The sequence below is a fragment of the Vigna unguiculata genome, chromosome 8 (genome assembly GCF_037176805.1).
Source record: "Vigna unguiculata cultivar grain cowpea cultivar isolate G323 ecotype 2 chromosome 8, ASM3717680v1, whole genome shotgun sequence".
NCBI lineage: Eukaryota > Viridiplantae > Streptophyta > Magnoliopsida > Fabales > Fabaceae > Vigna > Vigna unguiculata.
The window spans coordinates 30,106,065-30,121,484 of NC_140799.1; the positions used below are offsets into that span (position 1 = coordinate 30,106,065).

A 15,420-nucleotide genomic window follows, 5' to 3' on the forward strand; every position below is an offset into this window, starting at 1 on the left:
CTAATGCTAGCTCCCAAGTCAATTAACGCCTTCGCAATAGCCAAATTCTCAATTGTACAAGGGATCATGAAGCTACCAGGATCTTTGAACTTTAGAGGGAAAGTCTTTTGAATGATTGTGTTGTAGTTTCCTTGGACCTCAATGGTGTATTTTTCTATGTACTTCCTCTTCTTTGTCAATAAATTTTTTAAAAATTTACCGTATGCCGACATCTGTCGTATTGCTTTAGAGAAAGAAATTTTAATTTCCAATTGCTTGAAGATCTACATGAAATGAGCAAACTACTTATCCTTATCTTTCTTGGATGGTACTAGAGAATATGGAAGGATTTTCTCCACCTTTTATTCTTTTCTTTTCTCGATTTTCTCCTTCTTTTTTTCATTTTCTATTTTTCTTTCTATCGTTATTTCTCCACTATCATTGTCTTCCTCTTTTTTCTCTCTTTCCTTATACACGTTACCACTCCTCGTTGTGATAACATTACAATGCTCTTTTAGGTGCACCTCTATATTGGTTGTAAAAATTTTCGCAAGTTTCTCCTCTACCATTTTTGCCAATTGACCCAGTTGTGTTTCTAGATTACGAATAAAGGCTTTCGTGCTCTTGTGATTTGAAAGAGACACTTGCATGAATTGTTGGAGTGTCTCTTCCAACTTTGTTTGCCTTTCGTACAAGGAGGGTTGTTGTTGTTGTTGCTTATTGGATGGTCTAGTTATCCCATGCTAGGATGAGACTTCCATCCTTGATTGAAAATTTTGTAGTTTCCTTGGCAGTTTTTGATTTCCCATGTAATTGACATCCTCTTGTGGTTGACTTTGCACAACCCATTGCCCATTTGCATGATCTTCTTCATATAAAACACAACTTTGCATCAGTTGTTGGTGTTGCACTTAGGAAGCATTTTGGATTTCTTGTGGCAATGACGATAACTTCTTCATATGATGTTGGATTATCTTATTCCACTGGACATTTAGATAGCAAGCTATCTAGATGTGAAGGTTCCTTCCCAAGGTCCTAGAGAAGAGAATAATGGATTAATTCAAAACAAACAAGAGTGGACAACACATAAAAAAGAGTAAAACCCAAGTCACACAGGCAAATGAAGAAGAAAGCTTAAAATGGAAAGGAAAAGAATGATAAAAATGTGAGAAGCACATCACTACAAGGCTAGGCTAGAAGAAGTCATGGGAACCTTGAAGATGAGTGGATGTGTGCCGCCACTTGAATCAAGATTCAAGACAAGGCTTAAAAGCATTCACTCCCTAGGGAGGAAGACTCTCACAATGGTTGATACACAAAGGTGTTTAATTTCTCCAAAATGTTCAACCTTTGTACAAGTGTTAGAGGTCCCTTTAAATAGACAAGTCTAGGGGCCCCTTAGCAAAACAACTAAGTTAAAGGATTACAAAAGAAACCTAACATGTTCTACTAAGTAGGTCATCCTAGGGTGTACCTAGGTGAATTTTCGTCCAAGCCATCTAGGTGGCAAGTCTTCATGGCCAAGGCTCCTAAAGGAGGGTTCTAGAACTTTCTAGAAGTCTTGGTGTCCAAGGCATGTGGGTCGCCCCTTTCTAGGGTCTTCTAGAAAGTCTTGTTCCTTCTCTCTCTTCCTTAGGACGCCAATTGTCTCCTATGTGGTCCTCCTCCTTTCTTATTCCTACAAAAGCAAATTAAGAAATTTATTAGCATGTTGGTTTAAGGTTAAGCTAATCTTGGGTCAACAAGTCAACCCTTAAGTCAAGGTCAACCACAACAAACTTCAAGAAATTAAAATTAAAGAAATGCAAAATAAAGATAGAGAGGATAATGACTTCCCTTTTTTCATGCTCCTAGTGATCCTCCTAGGGTTGGCCTCCTTGGAACTTGATGAGATGGTCACATCTTCATCATCATAAGTGCCTCCATCTATTTTTTCATTAGCATGTTTTAAGTTAACATGAGTCTGGAGCTCTAATACTCTCTTCTTCTGAAGTTGTTTGTGCTTATTTTGCACCTCATAATTATTAGAAGCCATGTTTTCGATCAATGTTTTGGCTTGTGCAAGTGTTTTGGATTTGATAATACCTCCAGTTGAGGAATCCAACATCAACTTAGTTTGTGCTCTAAGTCCTCTTAAAAAGATGTTAATTTGGGTTAGATCATTAAATCCATGCATTGGCTTCTTCCTCAACAACCCCTTTAATCGTTCCCATGTTTGGCTCAAGGATTCTTCATAGTCTTGTTGGAATGATGTTATCTCCTGCCTTCCCTGATTTTCAGGGAAAGAGTGCAGCCATACCTTTGCATTCCTTGTCAAAGAAAAAGGAAACAAACTCAAGCGAATAACATTATCAGGTACCTTGTTGATTTTCACCATGTTGCAAATTTCCAGAAACATGGCCAAGTGATTATATGGGTTTTCATGTTATAACCCGTCAAATTGATTACTCTACACTAAATGTATACATGCAGGTTTCATCTCCATATTTGGTTTAGTTATGGTTGGCCTAGCATTGTTATTAAAATTGAGTGGACCCATGAATGTGGCACAATCTCCCAAAGTACGTTGTACTTCACCTGTTCCGGCCATATCCACCTCTTTGTAATGATCTGATGGTTGGATATGTGCATGATAAGAGAAATCTTGTGTACTTTCTACAATTATAAGGGAATCTTCTTGTGCTTCCTTAAATAGTCTTCTCTTGATATTGTTGTTTCTTTAAGTTGTTCTTTCAATCTTTTGGACCGTAGAGTAGTTGATTAGCTGAAACCTTGCATCTCATGGATAATGAAAAAAACTAGAAAGGCGCATTAAACTATATAGAATAATAAAGACAGTGTAGAATAATAAAGCCATTTTTTCTTAAATAAATAAAATAAATAAATAAAACCTAAATCAGTAAACAAACACAATTAAACTAAACCAAACTTTAGTCCTCGACAACAATGCCAAAAGCTTGTTACGTGATTGGAAGGTGTACCAAATCACACAAATAATACAGTGGACAAGTCCAGATATCATACCAAATGTTTATCTTTTCCACTTTTATTGAATAAAACCTGAAATATTAAAAAGAAACTCAAAGGTAAAATAACAATAAAACATTAAAATAAATAAAATAAAAACATGATAATGCCCATTACTAAGAGAAAAAAAGAAAAAGAGAGAAGAGAAAGAAAATAGAAAGAAACAAGAGAGTATTCTGAAATAATATTAAAAGCACATTCTAATTGACCTCATTTTGTCTTGTTTTCTAGGAAAGAATTGTTTATCAAGGAACAATGGCTTCAACAATGGACTGAAGAAAGAGTTACAACAAAGGAAGATACAAGCTTCAAACTGATAAACTTGTATTTGATAATATACTTATTTGTTTGTAAATTACTTTCAATATTCAAAATCATTATTTTAGTTTGGACACAAGCTTAGAAATATCTACACATGACTTAGTTTTTTTTATCTAGTTTCAACCAACCTATGGGTAAAGATGCAAGTTTGGGAAAATATACACATGAGTTAGTTTATTCTATATTCCCAACAAACCAATGGATAGCCAAAGTTGTACTTATAATTTGGTTATTAATCGACACAATATCATTTGTTCTTATATTATCATTTGAAGTACCTATGATCATTATATTTTTACTTTAAAATTGTTTGATGTTTGTTACAAGTGGGTATTTGACCTTGGAGTTAGACCTCGATAATCTTTAATAATAAGATATTGGCTTCTTCCAGAATTTAAATCTCATTGTCATATAATATCTACTTTTTGATTATTTTAGTATTGTGTCTTTTCATTTATGTTGGTGTACATTGTAAGATCTTCTAGAATTTTGGTCAAATTCTCTCCAAATGGGTGAGCTACTTCTATGATGAAGGCTTGATCCCTACCAAGGATGATGGCCCATGACACATGCTTAGAAGAAAGGAAGTTCCTTGATCCATTCCTTTGCTTTTATTTTCCTTAGTTTGAATTCCCTAAAGTTGGCTTAGTTAACTTTTCTTAGTGGACTTGTTGACCTTGGTCTAAGGTTGACTTGTTGACTCAAGATTAGCTTAACCTAAGCCAACATGCTAATCTATTTTAACTTGTTTTGTAGGTTCATTATTATGTGACACATGGAGAGACAAATGGCGCATTTTTATATGGCTTTTGGAGAGCACATGTGGAGGAGAGAGAAGGAGCAAAGCTTTCCAAAAACATCTAGAAAGGATGACCACATGTCTTGGCCACCAAGAAGTCTAGAAACATTTAGAAGGAGCATCACCTTACCTTGGCCAAGAAAGCTTCTAGAATGTGTCCATGTACTCCTTTGTTGACCTACTTTCTAGACTCTAAGTTTTGTTATTTGCATTATCATCCTTTTTAGAACTTTGTGCTTTTGCTTAGAGACCCCTAAACACTTCTATATAAGGGGTCCTCTAACACTTGTAAAAGAGGTTGAACATTTTGGAGAAATTATACACCTTTGTCTTTCAACTATTTGTGAGATTTTTCCTCCTTATCATGGGTCTAGACTTAAGTGGCGGCACACATCCACTCATCTTCAAGGTTGACATGGCTTCTAGCCTAGCCTTGTAGTAGCGTGGTTCTTACATTTTTACCATTCCTTTCCTTTCTATTTTATGCTTTCTTCTTCCTTTGTGTGTGTCTCGAGTTTTACTCTTTTTATGTGTTTTCCATTCTTAATTGTTTTTAATCAATCCATCATTTTCTCTTAAGCCTTGTGAAAGGAACCTTCACATCTAGATATCATTCTATCTTAATGTCTAGTAGGGATTTTACTTAGCTTTCTTAATCAACTCACACCATATACATTAATCTTAAAAAGGAACAAGATAATCCTACATCATTCTAACACTACCAAACCTGAGGGAAAAGAATATTCAAGTGACACAAATTTGAGGATAAATTTTCTACAAAAAGGATGACATGATAGAGGACTATCTCTTAATTCAATACAAAGGTAAATGAATCTTCAGGTTACACAAAATTGAGGACAATTTCGCTTTAGGTAGGAAGGTATGATAGAGGACTATCCTAGACATATATAAGAACTTGAAAAGGAATTGTCGCAACCTAAATCGCTATCGGATATAGCTAACTCGAAAAAATAAAATAAAATAAACTTTTGAAAGTCGCCATCATAGTTTATTATGGAAAACTATAGAAAAACTGTAAAATAAAACATGTGGTCTAAAAAAATCGAATTTTAAATCTAGAGTCGGTTACGACATAGGGAAGGTATTAGCACCCTACACCACCCGCTCAAAAGTGGTACCTTTAATTAGATATACCAAGATGATGTGGTTTTCAAGATGTTTAATTTCCCAAAAATAATAAGAAAATAATATAGAAAAGAAACAATTTTTTTTTTTATTTTAAAGGGTCCAACAAGGATAATTCCTCGCTCATATGAATCTCTATTCGTAATAGAGAATCAATGTTACATAGTTCTTTTTATAAAAATTTGTGAAAGTGTGTCGGTAGGAGCTGGACATGAATGAAAGGGAATGCTAGTGAAAATTGGACTTAAATGAATGAGTGTTGATATTTTTATTTTGAAATTTTTATAATAAGGTTTTTAGAATTTTTAATAGAATGAAAGGTACCGAGTACTAGAACGATGCGGACGATCACACAAGTACTCAGACTTTTATTATGGAGATATTAGATGACAAACAACCATACAAATATTCCAAAAACTATTTTTAAAGGTCGAGGTAAATATTCGATTATTAAACGATCGGATGATCGTACAAATACTCAAACTTTTATTATGGGGATGTTAGATGAAAGACGATCATACAACATCCCAAAAACTTGTCTTTGAAAAAAAAAATCGGATAACAAGATTGGATACCAGACGATGTGGATGACCATACGGATATCCAACCTTTCAAAATTTAAACGTATGAAATTAAAAAAATGAGAAGGGAAGAGAAACATTATATTTAAATATTAGCAAATTTTTATAAGTAGACTTTAAACTACTTTATATTGCTACCAAAATGCAATTAGGTCTATTTATGCACAAGTACCAATTAATTATAAAGTCAAACCTGATAACCATATACGCTCCTATTTCAAACTAACATATAAAGGCCATGCAATTTCATCCAACCATTATTATATTTTCTAAACAAAAACATGAGTCCCATCTAATCATCATCAAAATCAATAGTGTATTAAAAGCCCATGCATTCCATTTCAATTTATCACATGAATAAACTAACACTTGCGAATATAAAGTACATCATAGTATATTTCATTGTTTCAAAGTAGCACATTAATTCTACCAAACGAAATGGGCTTGAGACAAAATTAAGTTATGGTTTTAAATGCAACTAAAAAGTATCAAGACTTTACGAACCATATTTCCCAAACACTTGCACTTGTGATTCCTGTTTCAATTTAGATGCCTTGTCTCCAACCACACTTAATAATAAAACATTTGTCATTGGATTTCAAATCAATCTATTACATTATCACAATTCAAACATAAACTCAATAAAGCAAATTCAAACAAAATCAGAGTAACCAATTATGTTCCCCGTCAACAATCCAACTCCAATCAAAATGTCAATACAAAAAGTAGATTCAAATAAGATTATCCGAGATGACAGTTATCAACAAAACAAAACATAAATGGCACAATTTGATCCGCAATTAAACATCAGCACTCAATCATACCAACAAAATTACATAGTCACTTCAGCAATTAATTCAAGTATCTCTAATTTAGTTTCCAAATAACAATAATCATCGTAGGGGCCAAAACTCCACCGTTATCTTCATATTAGAAAACGAAACTCAGATTTGTACAAGCTCAACCACAATGTTCAATACATTTAACCCTAAACTGAGCCGACTGAAACCCAAAATCATAAAGTGCAAGCATAGGTTATACAATTTTTCAACCAAAACAACTCGAATGTTCACTCAAAGTTAATCAATAAACCTACAACTGCAATACAATCTCATCAGGTTCAAGATACAATCAATTTGGATGCCAATCAACTTCAACTGATGAATTCAAATAATAATCGAAACAGATAAGAAGGGAGAATAGGAGATGGACCTCTCGGCTGACAACCTTCACGCCTCGCAGTGCCTCTAGTTCCCGTTGCCGGAAATCCAAGCTTGGCGCAAGCAATGGTGGTGTGAAGTGTGAAAGAGTGGAGAAGGTGAGCCCCGGTTTCGTTTACAGTTGGTGCGTGAAAGGATTGGGGCAAAAAATGAAACAATGGTGGTTTAGGCCATGAGGTGAATATCAGAGAGTGAATGTTTCCTTCCTTTTTCTTTTTTCTTTTAGAGAAGAGAGTTGTCGCCTGTTTTTCGTGTGTGTCCTCTTTTGTGTGTAGTGGTTTTGTGATTAAGTGAGTGTGAACAGTGAGGTGTGTTTCGTGTACGGTGTGTGTGAAAAAACCGTGAGTGTGTGGGTGAGTGAGGTGAGTGAATTTTGAGTGTGTGCGTCAGTGAGGGGAGCGTGAATTGTGAGTGTGTGCGTCAGTAAGGTGAGTGAATTAGTGAATACCGAGTGGTGAGTGATTTAGTGTGTGAGTGAATTATTGTGTAAGTTGGGTGGGAGTGGGATGCCACGTGGCATCTAGAGAATGGTGAGAGTTTTGGGGTGTAAAAGAAGAAAAAGTGAGGGGTGTGGGTAGAGAGAGAAGTGAGTGATCGGTTTGTTTTTAGAAAAGAAAGAGGGTGGTAAGAATCGAGAAAAATAGGATGTGTGTTGTAGTAAAAAAATGGATGGCTATGATTTTCAATTTTTAATTAACTAATTAATTAATTAATTAATTTTAAAAATCTTAGTTTTCTTTTTTACAAACTTTATTTCAATCATCTTTGTTTATCCATTATTATTTTTTTCTATTTTTTTAATTTTTAAAAAATACATTTTATTTGTTCTAACGAAATCGGGTGTTGACAAGAACCATGGCAATTTAAGGGACCTGTTCCTGCAGAGAACAAATAAGTTAGGCACAAGCGTCACATTACCATGTAGTCCGCTATCTCTTCGATTAACCTCTTCCTGGTTGATACATGTCAGCTTGAACCCAGGAGGGGTTACCTGCAGAAGATTCTCCGAAGCTCAAGTAAGTCAAAGCTCTCAGGGAGTCAAATCAGTGATTATTGAATGTGTACCTTTAATTGCTAGGGTCCACGTGTATATATAGAGCATTAATAATGTCTGACCATCTCATGGGCTGGGCCTTGACTTGGGCTCTAACTTGGGCTGTGAGTGGGCTTGGGTCCTAACCCAGGCCCTTAAGGTTTATTGAACGCGGGGGCTTCTATTATGCTGAGTTCATTGGAGTGGTCGGCCTAGGTTCTAATCTTACCGGATATGTTGGAATAGTCGGTCTAGGCCGGCTACTTGTCTTGATAGCTTATGTTTGTGATATGAGATGCAGGTTGTTCCTTTAGATGTTTAGTTTAGGTTAAAACCGGTACAAGTTTAGGCTAACTCGGCCTAGGCTGGGAACTTGGCTACCTTGATATACACATTGTCTACTTATTTGGTCGAATTTGGCTAGGTGTGGTACACCAGTCCCCTAGCCTTGTCCGATATGAGTTGTCGTTCAAGGGTGATATGTGTTGGTTGTGTTGGTATGCTAGCGAAACCGGCTAGGTGTGATACAGGACCTATCACAAGGTCAAAAAGTCAAAGGATGGAAGAACAAATATCTTTAAGCATCATGATGATACAAGAAGTTGAAAGTCCCCAAAACCTGAAGATCATAGCTTGTGGTTCACTTTTAGAATATAATTGTGAATTTTACGTTCGGTGGGCGAACATTAGTCACTAAGCAAACATTTTTTAGAATTGTAATTGTCTCTATGTGACTTGGATCGCTAAGCGAATGCTCAATGGATGAATCATCCTTTGCTGGGCGACAAGACGCGTTTTAAATTCCTTTTTTATTTTCTTAAGTTCATTGTCGGGCCTTTATTGTTGAGCATATCCTTAGAGTCCTAGGCAAGTCTATTTGTTCACATTTTCATAACTTTTGTAAGCACTTTAGTCATTAATGAAATTGTTTCTTTATGAGAGGGCTCTCTTAGTTTTGGATTAGAACTTTAGATTTTTATCAGAGATTAAAAACTTTGTGTGAAACTACCTTTAGACTTGTCAATCTTGATCGTGGCGTTTTGACTTATCAATCCTGGATTGGATTTTTGTGTTTTGACTTATCAATCCTGGATTGGATTGTTGTGTTTTGACTTATCAATCTTGGATTGAATTGTGGTGTCTTGACTTATCTATCTTTAATTGTGGCGTCTATCCTTTGATTCTTATCAAAGAGGGACCTCTTTGTGGCCAATCTTCCTTTACCTATCAATCTAATAAATTATGGCGCATTCCGTCTTTGTCTTATTTTGAGTTCTTTTTTATTTATTTTATAGAAGAAATTCAAAGTCAGAAAATATCGTCTTTTTTTCGGTTAGGATCGTATCAAATAAGAATAGCTACTAAATTTGAGACAAATAAGCTTTTACAAGCTAGGTTTGTTAAGGAGGCACGATACACATGGTTGGCTAATGTTGTGTTGGTAAAGAAAGCCAGTGAAACATGACGGATATGTGTGGATTACACAAAATTGAATAAGGTGTGCCCTAAGGACGCCTACCTTTTACTTGACATTGAATGGCTAGGGGATGGATCAGCCAACCAAAATGTGCTAAATTTCTTGGACGCTTGCTCGGGGTATGATCGAATTCCAATTGCTGAAGATGATAAGTTGAAGATCGTCTTCATCCCGGAAGAGGCCAACTACCATTACAAGGTCATGCCTTTTGGACTAAAAATGTTGGGGTGACATACCAAAGGCTCGAGGATAGGGTGTTCAAGCACCTAATCAGTAAAAGTGTTGAAGTTTATGTCGATGATATGGTGGTAAAGTCCCCCACCCCGACCCAGCATTCCAAAGATTTGTCTAATGTATTCTCGACCCTACGAGAGTACAACCTATGCCTTAATTTGAAGAAATGTGTGTTTCGAGTAGACAAAGGCAAGTTCCTATGGTTCATGTTGACACATAGAGGCATTAAGTTGAACCACGAAAAGTGTCAGATTGTATTTAGCATGAGGAGCCTAAAGAATGTAAAGGAAGTTTAGTGTCTCATACAAAGGTTAATGACCATTTCCCATTTCCTCCCATGACCAGTTGATAAAATTAGGCTCATGATAAATTTGCTTAAGAAGTATTCAAAGTTCACTTCGAGTCGATTATGCCGACTACGTCCTATGTGAATTACAACAAGGTATCTTTGGGTATAATTCTTACGTGAGAACGATGGTGGCACAAGTCCTTCGAGTCAATTACTTATAGTCAACTATGGAGGCGAACTGTGGTGAGTATATTAAGAAGTGTATACCTTGATAGAAGTATGACAATGTCATACACGACAAGCAAGAAGAGCTACACCATATCATCTCTCCATGACCTTTTGCAAAGTACGAGATGGACATACTAGGCCCTTTTACTTTAAGGAAGGGTCAAGTCAAGGTTTTATTGGTCAGTGTTCACTATTTCACTAAATGGATTTTGGCCTACCCTTTGGCAACTATCACCGCTCAGCATGTACAAAATTTTGCCATCACTATCTTTTCAATTGCCTTAGTGGTCGTTTTTTCATCCACATCCAACATATGACCTCCGAAGATGTCCTTGTTCACATCAAACTATGTATCCTTGGTCGAAACTTCTTAATACAAGAACTCGACCTACCTCAAATCCTTGTTGAAGTCGTTCGTGTGCTCTGTTATGATATACTTTTGCAGTCCAACCAAGTAAGCCTCGAGTCTTTCCTGAGGCTCCTTGTCATCGTCAATGGCCTTCTTCAAATCGTCAATCCCTTTCTTTAGCTTTTTCCCTTTATTCTTAGTCTTCTTCTCCAAATCCAGACACCTGGTCTTCCATGCCCCCAATTTTTTCTCTTTATCCTCCAAAGCCTTCTTCTCCTTAGCTCATGCCTCCTTAGAATCATTAAACTACTTCTACAAGATGGCCAAGTCCTCAACCATAATTTTTTTCTATCCAACCACCATTTCCTTCTATAGCAAGTTCGCTATCCTCTAGTCGAGCATCAACGATCAACCCCCCAATAGCGCACGAACAATAGTGGCCAACTTAACCTCCTATACCATTTTCAGTTCACTTTCATTCAAGCATATATGTACGCGTTTGTGCATGGTGATGAGTGGGCTCTCCAAAACATCAAGTCGTTAGCTCTGTTCCTCGAAGTGAAACCACCACCTTGTCCAAGAAGCTTAGCCCTTAATCTTTCCCAATGCCTCATTGTGTTGAGGGCACAAATCTTCTTTTTCTTTTTCTTTTTCTCAAGCTTAGATGTGTCCACTATCGGACCAGATGAGTTCATCTTCTATATTGGAGTCCTTGAAAAGATGACGAAGCCTCCATGGCATGGATGAGACACACAAAAGCAAAGTACAAGAAGTTGAAAGGATTAAGATTGGTTCAATTTAGCGAAGCTCCTAGAGAGAGGTGGGGTCAACTCTTATGGAAATAGGCTAGAGTAAACTAGAGAGGAGTTTACTCTAAGGTGAGCTTAAAAGAGAGGTTGAGCACATAATTGGGTTGCATTTTATTACTCAAATTCAAGCTAATATTACATGAAGTAAGCTCCTCAATTTATAGGAGAAAAGTAGAGCTAGGAGTCTCTAAAAATAAGAGCAAAAATTGGTGCTGGAAAGTTGAATTTTGGAGTCAAAAGGAGCATGTGGGAGGTATGACTGGCAACCTAAGCAAGTTACCCTTTCCTTGCATAGAGGTGCTAGCTACAAGCTTGGTAAGCAAGTTATGCGCATGAAGGATCTAGAATCCTTGGTGAAATGCGCTCCACCAAAGGCCCAAAGTTTAGGCTAGACTCTTTTTTTGGTCCAGAATGCTTCTAAAGCCCAATTTCCTCCAAAGCCTAATACATGGCCCAATGAAAACCTTATTGTACTGGGCCTAGAATACAAAGCTCAAAATTAACTCCTAATGTAATATTTACAAAGATAGAAACTTAGGCTAGGTTTTCAATCCCACTTAGCCTAACTAAACATCAACTTAGGCCTTGGATGCTTAGAGGGGGCCCAATCTTCTTATATCCTCCTAGCCATAGCTCTTGTTCTAGGTCCCTTGGCTAAGGTATTTCATCAGGACCTGTCAAATTATGCATAGAGTCTCTGACCTCCTAGAAATGAAAAAGGCACTTTGGTGACAGGGACAGATAAAGTCTCTAACATACTAACCTAAATGCCTAAAGACAATCACAAGTTTTGGGATGGATTTGTGTTGGCGCAACAATTAGAATACGAAGAATACCCATGGGGAACTTGTCAAATAGTAATCAAATGTAAAGCTATGGGAATAAAAACATATATACATAAATGAATTCCTCATCATACCATTCCCGGGCATGACAAACATTGTCTACAACACCCACCCTCTTCAATGATACATATAGTATTCATCCAAGATTTGAAGATCCTTAACCACCTAAACACATAAAATTTTTTCCTTACCATAGAGTCTACCCATTCATACCCACATCGTGATCCATCTACTCTCGTTGTGGCTACTACTTTCACTATCCAACCCCTCCCCGAAACCCATATTTAAACTGTTATGTGACATACCTTTTAGTAATCAAAACTTATAAGACAATTCTTTAACAATGATATCCACAATAAAGCAAATTTCTCAAGCATTTGGTACTTGATTAAGGCAAATGAGCCTCCTATATATAGCAAACCTTCGTGACATTCATCTTCCCACCTCTTCTCCTCAACTATCAGATCTCTTTAGATTTGAAGACCAAGGTCACGACTCTGCACCTTCCCAATCCTATGTCATTTCTCTGCCAATAGTAGCTCATTGCCCCTTCACCTCCCTCACCGCATCTAATCTATCACTTAATCTTTATAACCTCTTCACTAAACTTTTTTAGGTTGGAGGCTACTATACCTATAAGGCCACAATGCTAAAGAAATAGAAATTTTCTTTACAAACAAACCGAGCATTGAGTATCGGGCACCATGATCAACAAGTTAAGACCCGGATACTGACATTGTGATCAACAATTCATGAATAAGAAACTGACTAGTGACGCTTGACACCACAAAACTCTTAGAAAGCCTTCAACACGTGTAATGTTAAAGATAGGGGGCTAGTGTACTATACATGACTAAGTCACCCCTGGACTAGGAAAGAATTACCCCTAACCGAGTACATGTCGGCTTAATGAGCCGACATGTATTTGGTCCCTCATTATCCGACTAGGATGACACTAACCTAATTGAATTGGCCACAATGACATACAACCAACCACAGGTAATTAGGCCTCGTTGCCCACACTCATCCAAGTAAGGGCCCATAAATATTAATATAAATTGCACTTCACACGAGGTAAATTAATTACGTTTTCATTAATCACTACATTTATTACTTACTGACGCATTGGGCTAACTTGAGCGTTAGACTATCTTCTACCGGCACAACCCTTACTTGGTGTAAGGAGGATAAGTACCTAAAAGAAGAACAATTACCTTTGGAGTTGAAGGTTTGAAAGTTTAAAGTGCTTTAGAGCTCCGCAAGATATATTCAGCTTTGTAAGAAGATTTTGGATTGCAGAATTATTAACTAGGTTAGAGTTTAACTATTTGGTGGATAATGGAGATGAAACCTCTAATGAAATAAGCAATGAACAGTTCTGGTATTAATTGCTTCAGACGAAAGGAGTTTCTCAAAGCTAAAGATAATAAAAATTTGTTTAAGATCAACAATATCTAAACAAAGATTAAACGAATTAGCATTATTGTCTATTTAAAAATAAATATTAAATAAAATTAATCATGAAAATTTAATAGATAATTTTGCATAATAAAAACTCAAAAAATTAATTTTAAATAAAAGGTCTCATTCTTAAGTTTGTTTAGACATCCCAAACTCTTGAGGTATGATGATAGGAGAAGTTGCAATAAATAATATGAACAACTAAAGTAAATTGTAGAGTAAAGTTTCCAAGAAAAGTAAAGAAACTTGTAACATATATCAAAGAAAGTGGTGACCCAAATTGCAACAACGGTAATATTTCATATTACTTTAACACTTATCATGAATGAAATTTACATATTTCTTTGCAAAACAAACCCCTTTTACTTTAAATTATAAAATAAGGAATAAAAAAGTAAAAAAACAATAAAACTAAAGTGTTTGTGATTTTTTTTAGACATTTTAATGGAATTTAGGCTTATGGCATTGAGTCCTAAAGATGACATTCAACATGGAAAGATGATTTAGCAAAGATTCAAATGTAAGTCATGCAATTGAGCAACGACATTGGTGTTAATCCTCAAAGAAGAAACTTTCACTGCAAAGAAATCTCAAGCACCAGAATTGGCGGTTAAGCTTCAGAGGAAGGAAGGAAAGCTCCATTGTTGACCATCATACCAAAGGTTAAGCCAAAATAAAACCCACCTAGGAGAAAGCATTAAGACCTGACAATTTCTATAAAAAATAGAGTTTTGCTCTCTTATTTTAGACACTTTTGTAATAGATGTTAGGAGAACCATGAGAGAAGGATAGCAACTTCAATTGCTTGTACTTGAATTTATTATCCTGAACAACTACATTCTCTCTTGTTGGGATTGAATGTAACTTCTCTAATTCTTTACATTGTTATTGATTCCAAAATATGTTATGTTCTTACTTTACGTATTAGTTATTTGATTTATGCATATCGCTTTGATGACTTAATCACTCATTTTACCTCATCAACTTAAATTGAGTGAAAACTAGTTTATGTTTAGATTCAATCAAATTTTTTAATGTTGCTATATTCTAGGAATAAATCTATCTATTTTAGCTAAATATAGAGCCCTATTCTTAATGGTAGGAGTCACTTAATCAGGGGTTGGGGAATCACACTAAGTTCAATAACCTTAGGTCCTAAATGCCAAAAATGGATTTAGGATTACAATAAAGAGCACTTTTTTCAAGAACATTAAACTAATGAACGTAACTTATAAACGAGTAGATAACAATGCAGTAGAAGATTAGCCAAGTTCAATCTCAACATTCTTATCAACATCAACTACTTTATTCCTTAAGCAATTATCTGCTTTCAAATCTGTCAACTCTTATTGTTGTTTCAATACAAATAAATAAATCATAGGTTATTGTTTTATTCAAAACAAATTCTAATGGGTATGATCTTGTTGTGCTACAATTGAACTCAGTGCACTTATTGGATAAATTAGATTCGTATTGGATCATCAACAAGGTTTTGGTGTCGTTGTCCAAGATTTGCGATAAGACAATGATACAATCCTAACAGGAAAGATGACGATCTTTTCTAACTTCGGATTTCTTCTGTAATGAAACAATTAAAATAAGAATCAAGAAAGCAAAAAAAG

General features: G+C 35.8%; 1 long non-coding RNA gene across 1 annotated transcript; it reads right to left on the bottom strand.

Annotated features, from left to right (window-relative positions):
- Positions 1-1,113: 1,113 nt before the first annotated feature.
- Positions 1,114-7,521, bottom strand: LOC114193803 (uncharacterized). Its single transcript, XR_003606304.2, has 2 exons — positions 7,066-7,521; positions 1,114-3,039 (listed from the first exon to the last, which is right to left on the bottom strand). It is a non-coding gene; the product is annotated as an uncharacterized LOC114193803 (long non-coding RNA).
- Between the last annotated feature and the right edge of the window lie 7,899 nt (positions 7,522-15,420).